Source organism: Heterocephalus glaber, unplaced genomic scaffold, assembly GCF_053883595.1.
Source record: "Heterocephalus glaber isolate CG9 unplaced genomic scaffold, H.glaber_assembly_v1.0 deba00001431, whole genome shotgun sequence".
Taxonomy (NCBI): domain Eukaryota; kingdom Metazoa; phylum Chordata; class Mammalia; order Rodentia; family Bathyergidae; genus Heterocephalus; species Heterocephalus glaber.
Window position 1 is genome coordinate 2,104,440 of NW_028258295.1, and position 13,396 is coordinate 2,117,835.

Genomic DNA, 13,396 nt, shown 5'->3' on the forward strand with positions numbered 1-13,396 from the left:
TCCAAATTTTGATTTTGTTGGCTGTTTTTCAAAGCACATTAGGAAAATCAACAAGAGTGATGAGCCAAGGAAATCAGTTCTAATGAAATGTAAATAATAGAAAAACCTCAACATGATTTTAAGTATATTAAAACCTTAAAAGATAATAGAGCCGGTCACGGTGATGTGCATCTGTAATGTCTGTAATCTCAATGCTCTAGGAAGCTGAGGCAGTAGGATCACAAGTTCAAGTCCAGCCTGGGCAACTTAGTGTCTTAGCCAGACCCTGTCTCAAAGTAAAAAAATAAAAAGGGCTAGGCATGTAGCTCAGTGTGAAGGCTTAGGTTCAATTCCAGTACCAGAAAAGAAAAAGACAATGGAAAGAATATCATTATTTTTAAAATAAAAGACCAAGAAATTATTAAACAAAAGCACAAACAAAGCCCATCCCTTTGTGGGAGAATAAAAGATACAGTTCCTGTGTGGGACCTGGCTGTTCCCTTCCCTCCTTCCTAAAGATTTTGGTTCAGTGAAGCTACATTTGCATCTTCCTAGGGGGATCAGACTTGGCCACACCGAGTCTACGTAGTAATGCTGAGCCTGGAGAAAGTGGAGAAAGTAGTCAAGAAGAAACAAATGAGGGTCTGTAGGGGTCACAGCTGGGAAGAGAAGAGAGGAAGACCATCTGAAGGAATCTGCAAGAGGTTAGGAGCTTTTCTACAATCTATATATTCACCATCATGAGTGTGAGAAATGAGAATGAAATATCGGTATTTAAAAACTATTATACTGGCTATTGTAACTGGACCTCAATAACTACGATGTTATACGGATATAACCTTAATTTATTTAATTCATTTGGTAGAAATGTTTCTTTTTAAAAATGTTTTTATTTTTGTTAGTATCCATTTGCAGTTCATAGTGATGATTTGGTAGAAAACTTTCTGCAATGTGTTACATATGTTCCTATTTCATTAAACTAAATACGTAATAATTTAACCTCTCTCTATGTCTAAGGTTATGCTAAAAGTGTCTCCTCTGAGACTGGATAAATAAGATGTGTTTTTTTATAAAATGGAGTACTACTCAGCCATAAAGAACAAGAAACTAGAGACATTTATAGCTAAGTGGATGCAAATTAAGGCCATACTTTTAGGTGAAATAAATAGGACACACATGTGTAAATACCAGATAGTTTCTCTGGTGTGAAAAACTAAAAGTGTAAATAAGGATCAAAATGTATAATTGATATTATGTAATAGGAAGAAAACATCTAAAGGAGTAAGGGAAGTGGGAGGGGTAGGCAAAAGGAAAGAAGGGAAAAGAAAAAATATGAGAAAATGGAAACAAAGTCTTTATAAATAGGGAAGGGTGGAGGGAGTGAAGGGAGGGCAGGGGAATGGGGAAAAAATAAGAACCAAGATACATCATGTAAAGGTACAAGATCCCAATGATGAATGTAACTGTATTGTATACCTAAAATGTACCAATAAACTTAATGGGAAAAAAAAAGGTGTAGCCTCTGTAACAAGAGACTACTTTCTATTCCATACAGGCTACAAGCCTATTAGTTGGTGCCAACCATAACCAAGGTGGGGCTTCCCTTTTCAGTAAATCCATCATCCACACCCAGAGCTATGCTAAACCAATCAGTGGACTGAGCCAGTATTACACACCTGTGATCCAGTACAGTAAAGTCCCTGACTTACGAACATTCATAAATGCAAACAAATCACGGAAGTAGCTCACGTGTCTGCAGGACATCGTCATAGTGTGCTGTACACTTTGTGCAGTGCAATAGAGTACAGTAGTACAGTGATTGATCAGATCCCAGGGTATCTGGAAGCAAGAGGAGCAGTAGTGGTGTGGAGGGGACTGCTGGGAAATGCAAAGCAAGATACATCGTCTATTTGTGTTAAAGGTGTACGAGACTCACTTTGTCAGACTTATAAATGGATCTGACTTACAAACGTTCTCCCAGAAAGGAACTCATTTGTAAGTGGGGGACTCACTGTATCTCATACCCATGACCCAGTCATCCTAAAAGCCCCACCTATAAAAGCATGATACTTTGGGGGGTCATCTAGGTATAAGCCATAAAGCAAGGTTAGGGAATGAGTAAAAGTCAGGGGTCTTCAAAAATTCTGCCGTGGCACCTGAAATTTACTCATTTCCCTCTCTCATCCTTCCACATGGAAAAATTTTTCTGACAATTGCCCAAACATTGCAGCGTAAATATTCTACCACATGCTTAGTCTAGGTTCAGCAGAATACAGAGATGAGACTTTTCGAAGTGAAAATCTAGGACAGGAAAAATGAAGACAAAGGAAAATGAGAGGAGGAAAGATTCAAGGCAATGCATGTCTGTCCTGGCTGCTCAAGACAAGAGGCAGGAGAGAGGGCCCCTGGGGATGTATCCATTCAGCATGTGGGATATCTTCTGGAAGCTCCAGAGAGAGGGGGAGGGGGAGGATGGATTTGCCCTGGTCCTTCCCACCTTTCTCCCATTGGTAGCCATTCACTCTGTAGGGAGCTCATTCTCACTTTTAAGTTGCATCATGGAATCCTAAGACGACCTCATACCTTGTGGTGTGGTGTTTCTTCCAACTCGGCAATGCAGAAAAGAACTGGACATTCTGAGTGGGTCTCTGGCCAAGGGGGACTCGGCAGCGTATCCTAGGCAAGTATCTGCTCCACCTACAGTTATCCCACCCTAGAGGCAGGACAGCACAGTATGAGAAACAGGTAGGGCTGGGGATTTAGCTCAATGGCTCCAGCGCCTGCCTTGCAAGCACAAGGTCCCAAGTTCAATCCCCAGTACCAAAAAAAAAAGAGAAACAGGTAGGTGGTGGTAAAGGAATCAGAAGAGTTGTCAAATAATGTGTGTTCTATACCTGTCTTAGGTATTACAAAGTGTACCATGGAACAAGGTTCTTCTAAATGTCTAATACAAGGAGCAATCTCTAAATTTTTTTTCTAAATTTTTTCCTACCTACCATGTCTCTAGCATATCATGAAAATGGATCGCATGAAAAATAAAATTTTTTTAAAATTAGAAAATACGCTCTGAGTAGTACTGCTACAGAACATATGAGTCACTTTCGGTGGAGGGGGAGGGGGAGTGTTCATGGCCAAATGAATTTGAAAAACACAGTGAGCATGCTGACTGCTCCTCTCTGACAGCCTCTGTGTATTCTAGATTCTGAGATATTCCACCGGAAAGAAACCTATCCCATTGTTTAAAATAGAGTTTATAAAATGTGTCTGATCATACAACAGTTTTCACAAAACAAAATCCTTTAAATGTTATGGACTCCAGGGGTATCACACTGATAAAGTAGAGGTACTCATTTGTTACGTATATTCAAGGAGTCTGTTCAATCAACCCACAAGTCAATAATAAGCAAAGCAGAACATTCCCAGTGAGGTTTTGTGGTCATTATAGTGTAATTAGGAAACAATAATTAGTGCTCTGTGTGAAAGGTTTTAACTAGGGCAAGATGACATAGAGTCAAGAACTAATGAAAATGGCACTGGATATAAATGCCTTAAAAGAATCCGACAAGAGAAAAAAATTGGAAATTTTTATTAGAGCTTTCTATTTTAAAACTAGATCACTGGGGATGTAAATTAGTACAGCCACTGAGGAAAACTGTATGGAGGGTCCTTGGAAAACGGAAAACAGAATTACCACATGATCCAGCAACTCCACTTCTTAGTATTTACCTAAAATATTTGAAATTAGTATGCTGAAGAGATGTCTGTACTTCTGTGCTCATTGCAGCACTATTCAAAATGGCCAAGTTATGGGATCAATCTAAGCTTCCATCAACAGATGCATAGATAGAGAAAATGTAGAATATGCATGTTCTTTTGGTAAGAGTTGGCAGGAACCTAGGGCCTCATGCTGGGCAAGTCCTCTAGCACTGAACTACATCCCCACCCCTGACAGTGGTTTTTTAAATCCCATATATATCAACCAGTTCTACTCTTGGGCACAGTAGCTGATCACAGCACAAAGATTTGTAAGGAACCAAACAAGATCCCAGTATTTGTTTCTTAAAAAAAAGAAGGGGCCACATTAAAAAAGCAACCTTCAATAAAATACATCTAACTTAGCAGGGTGTGGGGGTATATGCCTGAAATCATAGCACCTAGGAAGCTGAGGCAGGAGGAACATGAGTTTGAGGCCATCCTGGGCTACATAATGAGTTCAAGGCCAACCAGGACTAGTGAAACCCTGTCTCAAAAAAAAGAAAAAAAAATACTTCTAAGTTTTCTACATTGCCTAGTGCAGCCCTTTGAATGTAATAACTGTGCAAAATATTTTTTGCTGTCAGTTTCAGTTAAATAATTTATACTACCAATAAGCATTAATTTATCTGACTTTACACTGACAGCAGATTTCCTTGGTTAAAAATCCTGGATAAAAACTGTTTGAAAATGTAAAGATCATTAAAATTTCACTCCATGGCTTTCAACTCTCTGAGGTCCATCATGCCAGTATTTCTCATCTTTTGCTCCACTACAAATTAGCTCTTAGATCAGATAGCTGCTGCAGGCCCAAGCTCTTATTTTCCAGAAAAAAAATCATTGATCTGTGATTGGAATCGCACAGCGGCTGCTGTTGGAAAGGGCGCTGTGGGCTGGCAGATGCTCTGCTTTCCTCTCGGTACACAGTTGTGTTGAGCTATAGATTTTGCACAGACACATTCCCTTGGAAAACAGACTGTTCTTTTAGATTTATGCCTCCAACAGACTTGTAGCATGATGTGCAGAAGGGAGTTACAAGCTCCTCCAGGATGCGGAGCCAAGAATGACTACTCCTAGCAGAGCAGGACCAGCAGCAAACCACAAAGGGTCTCTTTTGTCTGCAGGGCAAACTTATGAGACAAAAGACCCTTGCTAGTGGATAGGCTGGAGTTTTTGCCCAGAGCAGTGAATAGCAGACAAGACCTGTAACCTGACTAAGCCAATTCAGCCATGCTGATCTCCCACCTCCTTTATGAATAGATAATGGCCACTGAGGAAGTTTAAAGAACATTAGCTGCCTCCTTGCAGCCTTGCTACCAGATTAAAATAGTTCCAAATTCATACAAAAAAAATTATATAATAACCAGTGATTATCTGGCAGAGAACCATTCCTATAACTTGTTCTATAAACACAGTGAATGCCCAGCTGTCTGCTTTGTTTTTGTTTTGCTGTTGTAAAATTACAAACATCCTGCAGGGGAGGCAGGCACAGGACTCCAAGGGATGAGTGGCTTCTGCCCCCCTGACGGTTAATACTGGGTCACCAGAAACCTTCCTGACAGCTGGACACAGCGCCATCAAAGGGTCAGGCCCACACACCTCTCCACAGATGGTCAGGCACTCAGGGTTTTGTCCATCTTGTCCACTAGTGCTTAGACCCTCAAGCTCTTCAGGAAAGAAACCTGATCACACTCTCTTCCCCTGTGGCAGCATGTCCCCTGACTTGGCCACCAACATTTCCTCCTGGCCCATCAAGAGTTTGAGCATAATTCTCCTTCCCTTGAATCTAGGCTGGCCTTATAATTGGCTGTGACAGTGGAAAGTGCCGGAAGTGACACTGCCGATCTTATTCCTGACCTCGTCTCCCGCAGCTTCTGCTTTCACCCTCTTGAAAGCCACTCACCATGTACAGAAGTCTGGAGAAAGAGGCCCAGGGAGAGAGTGGATAAGGCACCAGGCCAGCGAATGAGGCTGTCTTAGGGCCTGCAGCTGTAAGTGAACCGCCCCAGCAAACAACCCCCAGGAGCAGACATGGCCATCTCCACGAACGGCAGGATTGGGAGCAAAGAAGTAGTTGTTGTTCCCACCCCCTGAGCTTTGAGGTGGTTTATTTCACAACAGTGGATAACTGAACATACCTTTCCTGCCTGCCTCAGCACAAGGCACATACTCAGTCATAGCACACTAGGTTCAGATTTTGTTTACTCTTGGAACCCTCTCTCAATCTCTCCAGATGTCTCTCCTTTATAATATGCGAGGGTTGGTGTCCCATGCATGGCTCTGTGAGGGCTCTGACAATATCATATTATAGCAATGGCCATTCATGTGCCATGCCTGTGTCTCCCCATCCATTTGACACAAGGACAGGAAACACGTTATATTCATATTTGCATACCCTGTGCCTTAAATATTTAGTCAAGGGATAACTCAATGAATAAATAAATGGAAGGTGAGATACGAGTCAGAATGTAGACAGCCCTGATAGGACGGTCTTACAAAACCTTAACTTTTAAACCAACAATACAACAGAAACAAAATCCATAAGCAACCCAAGACCACATGTCAGTCTCCATTCCCAAGAAACTGGCCAGGACCCTTAATCCAGGCAGACTTACTCAGCTTCCTTTGGGGAGGCAGCTAAAAAAGCTGGCAAAAGGCCAAGATTCAGCAGTCAAGAAAGAAATGAGGACTGGGGATGTAGCTCTTGCTACGTGCAGTGCCTGCATGGCAAGTGCCCTGAATTCGAGTCCAGGTGAAAGAAAGAAGAAAGAGAGAGAGGGAGAGAGACTGAGGGGGGGGAAGAAAGAAAGAAAGAAAGAAAGAAAGAAAGAAAGAAAGAAAGAGAGAGAGAGAGAAAGAGAGAGAGAAAGAGAGAGAGAGAGAGAAAGGAGCCAGGTGTGGTGGCTCTTGCCTGTAATCCCAGCACTCAGGAGGCTGAGGCGGGAGAATTGCTGTGTGATTGAGGCCAACCTGGGCTACATAGTGAGTCTAAAAGTGAAAAAGACAGAGACAGAGAGGAGTAGGGAGCATGAGCATGCAGGCTGGGCCTGCTCTGCTATGATGGACTTGGACGCACAGAGGAGATAGCAGGGTCACAACCAAGAACTATGGGAGTCACCACTGTTTGGTAACCCAGGTGAACACTTCTGCTTTCTGACAGACTCTCACTTGTTAATATTTATGTCAGCATTTTTCTGCCTCAAAAATGCACTTCTACAAGATAAACAAATGTAGTATGGTTGTAAATGGAATATTACTCAGCCATTAAAAGGAAAGAAATTCTGGAAAATTCTGTAATATGGGTGAAGTTTAAAGACCCTATGCTAAGTGATGTAAGCCAGACAAATGTTGTCTGATTCCATCAATATGAGGAACATCCAGCAGAGAACTTCATAGGGACAGAAAGTAGAATGGGGGTTGACTGGGGATGAGAGGAGGGAGGAGTTGGTATCTACACACATCACATCTTAGCCCTTTTTACTTCCCCCTCCCCACCTATCTTCCCTCTCCCTCCTTCCCTAGATCCACTTCTGATTTCCAAAAGGTGGACAGTTATTTTTCTAATGTATTCAGAGGTTTGGTTTAGAAAAATTTAAAAGTTCTGGAAACGGTGGTGGTGATTGCACAATAATGTGAATGCATTTGATGTCACAGAGCTGTACACTTAAGATGGGAAATTTGGGGTTATGCGTATTTTATTATAATTTTTAAATGTGTCATTTGTTTAACTGGGAAGGCAGTACTGGGTACTGAGCCCAGGGGGTTCTCAGTGAGCTACATCCCTGGCCCTTTTTGGTTTTTAATTTTGAGACTTTTTTGCTTTTTTATTTTGAAATAGGGCTTCCCTAAGTCCCTTAGTTGCCCAGCCTTATGATCCTGCTTCAGCCTCCCACAGTGCTATGATTACAAATATGTACTGCCACACTCATCCTTATTTGATAAATGAGAAAAATATCTCTCTCTCGCTCTCATCTTCTATACCTCATCTCAAATTTTCCATTAAATTTGGTACATATATGCCACCTGAAATAGTAGATGTAAGCTGAAGATAATCACTATTAAGAAACCAAGAAAAAGAAAAGCTCTCCTGGGATTTGCAAGGTGGCAATGCAATGATGAACTCTGTAAATGCCACACCTCCCAGTAATCACTGAGGTCCACCCCTCACAGGAACACAAGCCTGCCATTCCTGCCAAGTGAATCAGTGAGGTGGAAAATGTTAATTATTTGAGTAGGCATTTCAGAATAACTCTGGAGGGGAAAAATCTGTGACTAAAAGTAAGTAAAAAATAAAAATTTTAAAACCATTGGTTCCTCTATTTCTAATTGGACTTTCCCATTGGTTTGAGAAAATTGGGTCTGATTCTGAGCCTCCACTTCTGTCCCCAAAATAGATTCCATTACCTCTCAGACCTCTCATTCTCACCCACTGTATATTCCACTCCCAATCTTTCTAAATCCAGACCTGAAGTTTAATTTTCTTCCTTCAGCATTGAATAACATTGTCCTCACTTACACAGCATTATCACTGGTTTGGCTTGGTTTGCTTCTTGCCTCTTTGATCACAATATAGTTGTGCCCAGTGCTTGGCCTCCACAGCCAGGACACTATGTTTCTGCCACAGTAATGATAGGTAGGAAGTGTCCTAGTGGAGTCCTGTAACCTCACAGACCCTTCCTGGCTTTCTGTACTCCCTGGACCATAGCTATTCTTGCAATCTGCTGCCCTCCCTATGCAGAAGCTCTGCCCTCATGAGGTTTACATTCATGTGAGAGAGAAGGACCACAAACATATAACATAAGAGAGAGCTAGCAGGGAGGGGAACATCAGGCTCAGGAATGAGAAAGACCCTAGTGAAGACAATTTTTAGCTCAAGACCCCAATGAGGATGTGATATTGGGATTCTGTCTGAAACTTCAAGCTGTGTGATTGCCATAAGTAGAAGAAAACTGTTTGAAATATGGTTCTCTCTGAAAGATTTGATTTGGGAGAAGAAAGCTATGTCAGCAAATGAAATTTTCAATTGAGTCTAAGGAAAGTATTTCTGAGAACATAGTTTATTTTTTATGTTGCCATGGTAACTGAAACATCAGCCCACCCAGTTGTACGTATGCACTGCATGGACATGAACTCATGATTGTTTGTATGTAGAAATGCTTCTGTCTGTTATATCACATGGCAAGGTAATGTGTCTAGAGGTGACACTGACAAGGGAGACATGTCACCATGCAAGTCTGAAATCACATCTTTTTTAAAGGCTAAAGGACACAAAGGAAATGGCTTAACATCAGTAGGAACAGGAATGTTTAGAATGGTGAAAAATTCATCAACATTATGATCCAGTAGACTTGTTTAGCTATATAAATGAGAGAGGAAATGGAATTTGGGAAAGACAAGCAAAAAGAATCCAGTACAGATAATGAACAAGCTTGGGGCTGAACAGACTGATCCCTTTAGCTTTGGGAGGCAGTACACCATGGTAGATGTAAATATGGACCCAGAAATCAGACATTTCTGGATTCCAATCCCAGCTCTGCTGTTCACTATTTAGGAAAATTATTTATGCTTCCTGAGTCTCGGTTTGCTGATGTGTGGTATTAACACTCACCTTACAAGTTTAGGAGAATCAAGAGACAACATATGAAAGCCAATTATCACAGTGCCTAAGAAATTCTCAATTAATGAACATGATGATAATTATAATTAGTTCCAAGGGAGGAATCAAAGCCAGTAAGAGAGAGCTTGTTGACAAAGAGATTTAAGTCATGTCATAAGGCAGTGATGGCGAACCTTTTACAGCTTTCAATGATAACAGCCCACTGTGGCAAAGGAGCAGTAGGTTCGCCACCACTGTCATATAGTGAACTGAAGTCTCTATTAGGGGAAAAGTAGATTCAAGATCTCTCTTTGAGGACCAAGAGACAGAGCGAAAGAGGAGGAAAGGGATGAAAGGGGGATGTGAAAAGAATTCAAATAGGTTTTGTACATGTACCAGATATGTTTTTTTTTAAAAAAACAAAAAACATTTTTCATTTTAAAAAGTATTTAGGTCACATAAAACAAGGCAACATTTATTCCTTTTTCTCGTCTTCCGGGAAGGAGTCTGTGGGTGGCTCCTCCACGGTGGCGCTGTTGCTCTCTGAGCCAGTGTTGCTGTCGCTGGTCCCCTCCTCCGCCATGATGTGGACGCCTTCCTGGCTGCTCTCCTTGTCCACGGGAGTAGACAAGCCCTCCTCGCCGTTCTGCTGGCTCTCTGCGGCCTCTTCAAGGTGTGTCTCTTCTGTGTCCATCGGGATGCTCTCGTCGTCCTTCTTCTCCTCAGCCTTGCCGGCCGCGGGCTCCTCCTCGGGGGCCAGGCTGCCCTGGCTGCGCTCCGCCTGCTCGGCCACCTCCTTCTCCCTCTCCTCCTGCCTCTTGCGGGCCTGCTCCTCGGCCTGGGCGATTTCCGACGCGATCTTCTCCACATCCACTTCCACCTTCAGAAGGCACAGCCTTTTAAGTTCATTGTTGAACGAGTCTGTGCTTTCCAGGAATTTCCTCTTCTTTTCCTGGTGCCGCTCCTCTATTTGAAGAAGTTCAGCTTCCAGCTTTCGCTGGTGGACCATGAGGGACTGGACCTGGCGCTTGAGGACCTGCACTGTAGCTGTGGTGACGACGGACCGGAAGTCTGGCACTACGCTCTCGCTGAGGATCTAGCTGATGAGGCGGTTCCTCTGGAAATGGGCGGTGGCTGTGTGTTTCATGGAGAAGCCATCATCGTAATCGTCCCGGTCTTCCGCAGGCTGGATGCTCATGTAAGGTTCCCCTTTCTCCATGCACGACTGTCTCTGCCGGCTTTCTTCCTCTGGCCCAGCTTCTGCAAGGCTTTTTGCATTGATGTACGCAAGGTACGCAGGGGAGTTATGATAAGCCTTCATAGATTCATTGTACTCTATCTTTTCTGCTTCGTATTCTTTTAAATATTCTTGTTTCTCTTCATCAGTGAGATCTCGCCACATGCCACCAATAGTTGCCAATCTCCCACAACTTTAGGTCAGGGTTGGAAGCCTTTACTTGGTCCCAGACCTTTCTGCTGTACCTCATGTAGTGCATCAGTGGCTTGTCTGGTGGCTTTGGGGGTTTTGGAATCGTAATACCAGAGGATGCCGTGACCCGGCTGTTGGTGCCCGGGTTCCCTCCCAGCCTGTAGTTGTTGTAGGCGAGATGACTGTATGTATGGATTGTATCCCACAAACCCTGGTGTACTGGGCATTTGTGTTGCAGGAGCTGGGGTGGGAGGTGGGGCATAAGATGGTCTTTTTGACATTTTGTAAGATTAAGTTCTCAGTTCCTTAAGAATGAAACTGAAACACCACGGGCCAAGCTGGTGACGCAGCTCCGATTCCTCCTCCTTTGTCCCACACTCACCCCGCCCCTCACCAGATATGTTTTATACAAAGGAAAAAGTCTCTCTTTGAATATGTGATGGGTTGTCATATGGAAAATGGATTTAAAAGTGCTTTATATTCCTCCAATGGGTAGACTTTAGATCTCAGATGAAGGATATACAGAGAAAACTTGTGGCTCCATCTATGAAGGACTTTGGTGTGAAACAGCTGCCTTGGTAAGCTGTTTCACCCAGGGAAAGAAGTGCTCCTGGAAGGGTGTGAGTGTGTGTGTGTATGTGTGTGTGTGTGTGTGTGTTAGCAGAGTGACCTTTGGCAGGGTCATTGTCAGGCTATGGTGTTAAGGTCACTTGCAGTGTTAGAGTCCTAGTCTGCGTTATTCAACTGTGTCCTGGGAGTATGATCAAATGCATATTACTCACCTCTTGAACACTGTGTTGGGATGAGAGGAAGAAAAGGGGGTGCAAAAAATAGAAAGCAAAATTCCTCTTTTGAAACATTTTCAGCATCCTTAGGAAAAACAAGATACACAATTCACCTTAATTCATTAAATATTTATTAAAGCTGACTTTGTGATGAAGCCTGTGCTTGTCAGTAGGAAGTCAGAGAGGAATTGGGATAGCCACAAGGATCCTGGGGATGCATCTGTTAGAACAAGTAGCATAAAACAATAAAATGGTGTATACTAAGGGCAACATAAAATTTTTTCACTATGCATTACACACTATGAATGCAGAGGAAAGAGAAATCCTTGACTTTGAGCAGGCACATAATTATGTATAATCAGTAATGCCTTGGTGAATACTTTGTACACATGATTCTCTTGACTAATCTCAATAAGATGTGTTTGTATTTTGTGCTAATATTTTCTGCAAACATAGCTCTAGGACAGAAGAAACAGGACTTGGGGATTTCAGCTAGGAGAGAAAAGGCCAGGCCCTTTTGCCTCCTCTAGCAAGTACAGTAAAGGCAGAAAGATTGGAAAGCAGAAAACAAAGCATCCTGTAAGGGGCATAGAGATAAGCACTTTTCAAATGTGATTTTGTTTTGTATTTTTATTTAATTGCTCCTCATTATGTAGGTAATTTAAAGATTACTCAATTCTTTTAAAAGTTTAGAGCAGGCAGAGGAGCAGAGCCCCCCCCCCGTACCAAGTGCCTGAGCCTTTCAGGTCACCATACCACCACCACCACCCCCAGCACACAGGAGCAGAGCCCCTCGAGTGCAAAGGAGGTGAGCCACACAGGTGCCAGCAGGGCACACACACACACACACACACACACACACACACACACCTTGAAATGAGAAGACACATAAACAAATCTCAAAACCAGACTTCCAGATCATCTAAAGCAACCCGAAAGGGAAACAAGATGGAATAATCTGATACTCAACCACCTGAACTGCCTGAACTGGCAACAAAAGAGGATCTGGAAAAACTGAAATCAGGGCCAGGGATTTAGCTCAGTGGTTTCACTGCCTGCTGCGCAAGTGCAAGGACCTGAGTTCAATCCCCGGCACCAAAAAAAAAAAAAAAAAAAGAAATCAGAAATAAGTTCTCACATAACAGCAGAGATTGTACCCATAGGGCAAGACATGATAAATAAATCTAGAGAGGACATAAATTTAAAAAATAGAGGAGCTGAGGAACATGATGGAATCCCAACACAGAAAATAAATGGAATCCATAAAACAGATGCAAATAGATTTCCAGGAGATTAAAAACTCCATTGTAAGTCTACACAGCAGAATGAACCAATGTGAGGACAGAATTTCATATACAGAAGATAAGATTTCAATTAGTGACCAGGAAAAAAAAGTTGCTTTAAAATTGTAAAGGACCACGAGAAATCAATCCAGCAGTTCCTAGACGATGCAAAGAAGAATAACATGAGACTGATCAGAGTCAATGAAGAAACAGGAGAGACAATAGATGACATAAAAAAAAGTTCACGGAAGTAATGGCAGAAAACTTCCGAAGAGGGAAAAAGAACTTGACATACAGATAAGTGAGGCATATAGGACTCCAAATAGCCTTGATCAAAAAAAAAAAAATCTACACAGAGACATATAATAGTTAAGATTCAGAAACCCAACAGAAGAAGAAAATTCTACAAGCAGTTAGAGAAAAGAAAAGAAAATCACATACAAAGGAAAGCCCATCAGAATCACAGCAGACTTATTAACAAAAACCCTCAAGTCAAAAAGAGCTTGGAGTGACCTATTTGAAGCCCTAAAGGAAAACAGCCTCCAACCCAGATTGAAGTACCCTGAAAAAC

General features: G+C 42.3%; 1 pseudogene; it reads right to left on the reverse strand.

Moving 5' to 3' along the window:
- Positions 1-9,789: 9,789 nt before the first annotated feature.
- LOC101712045 (SWI/SNF-related matrix-associated actin-dependent regulator of chromatin subfamily E member 1 pseudogene) lies at positions 9,790-11,093 on the reverse strand (annotated as a pseudogene).
- Between the last annotated feature and the right edge of the window lie 2,303 nt (positions 11,094-13,396).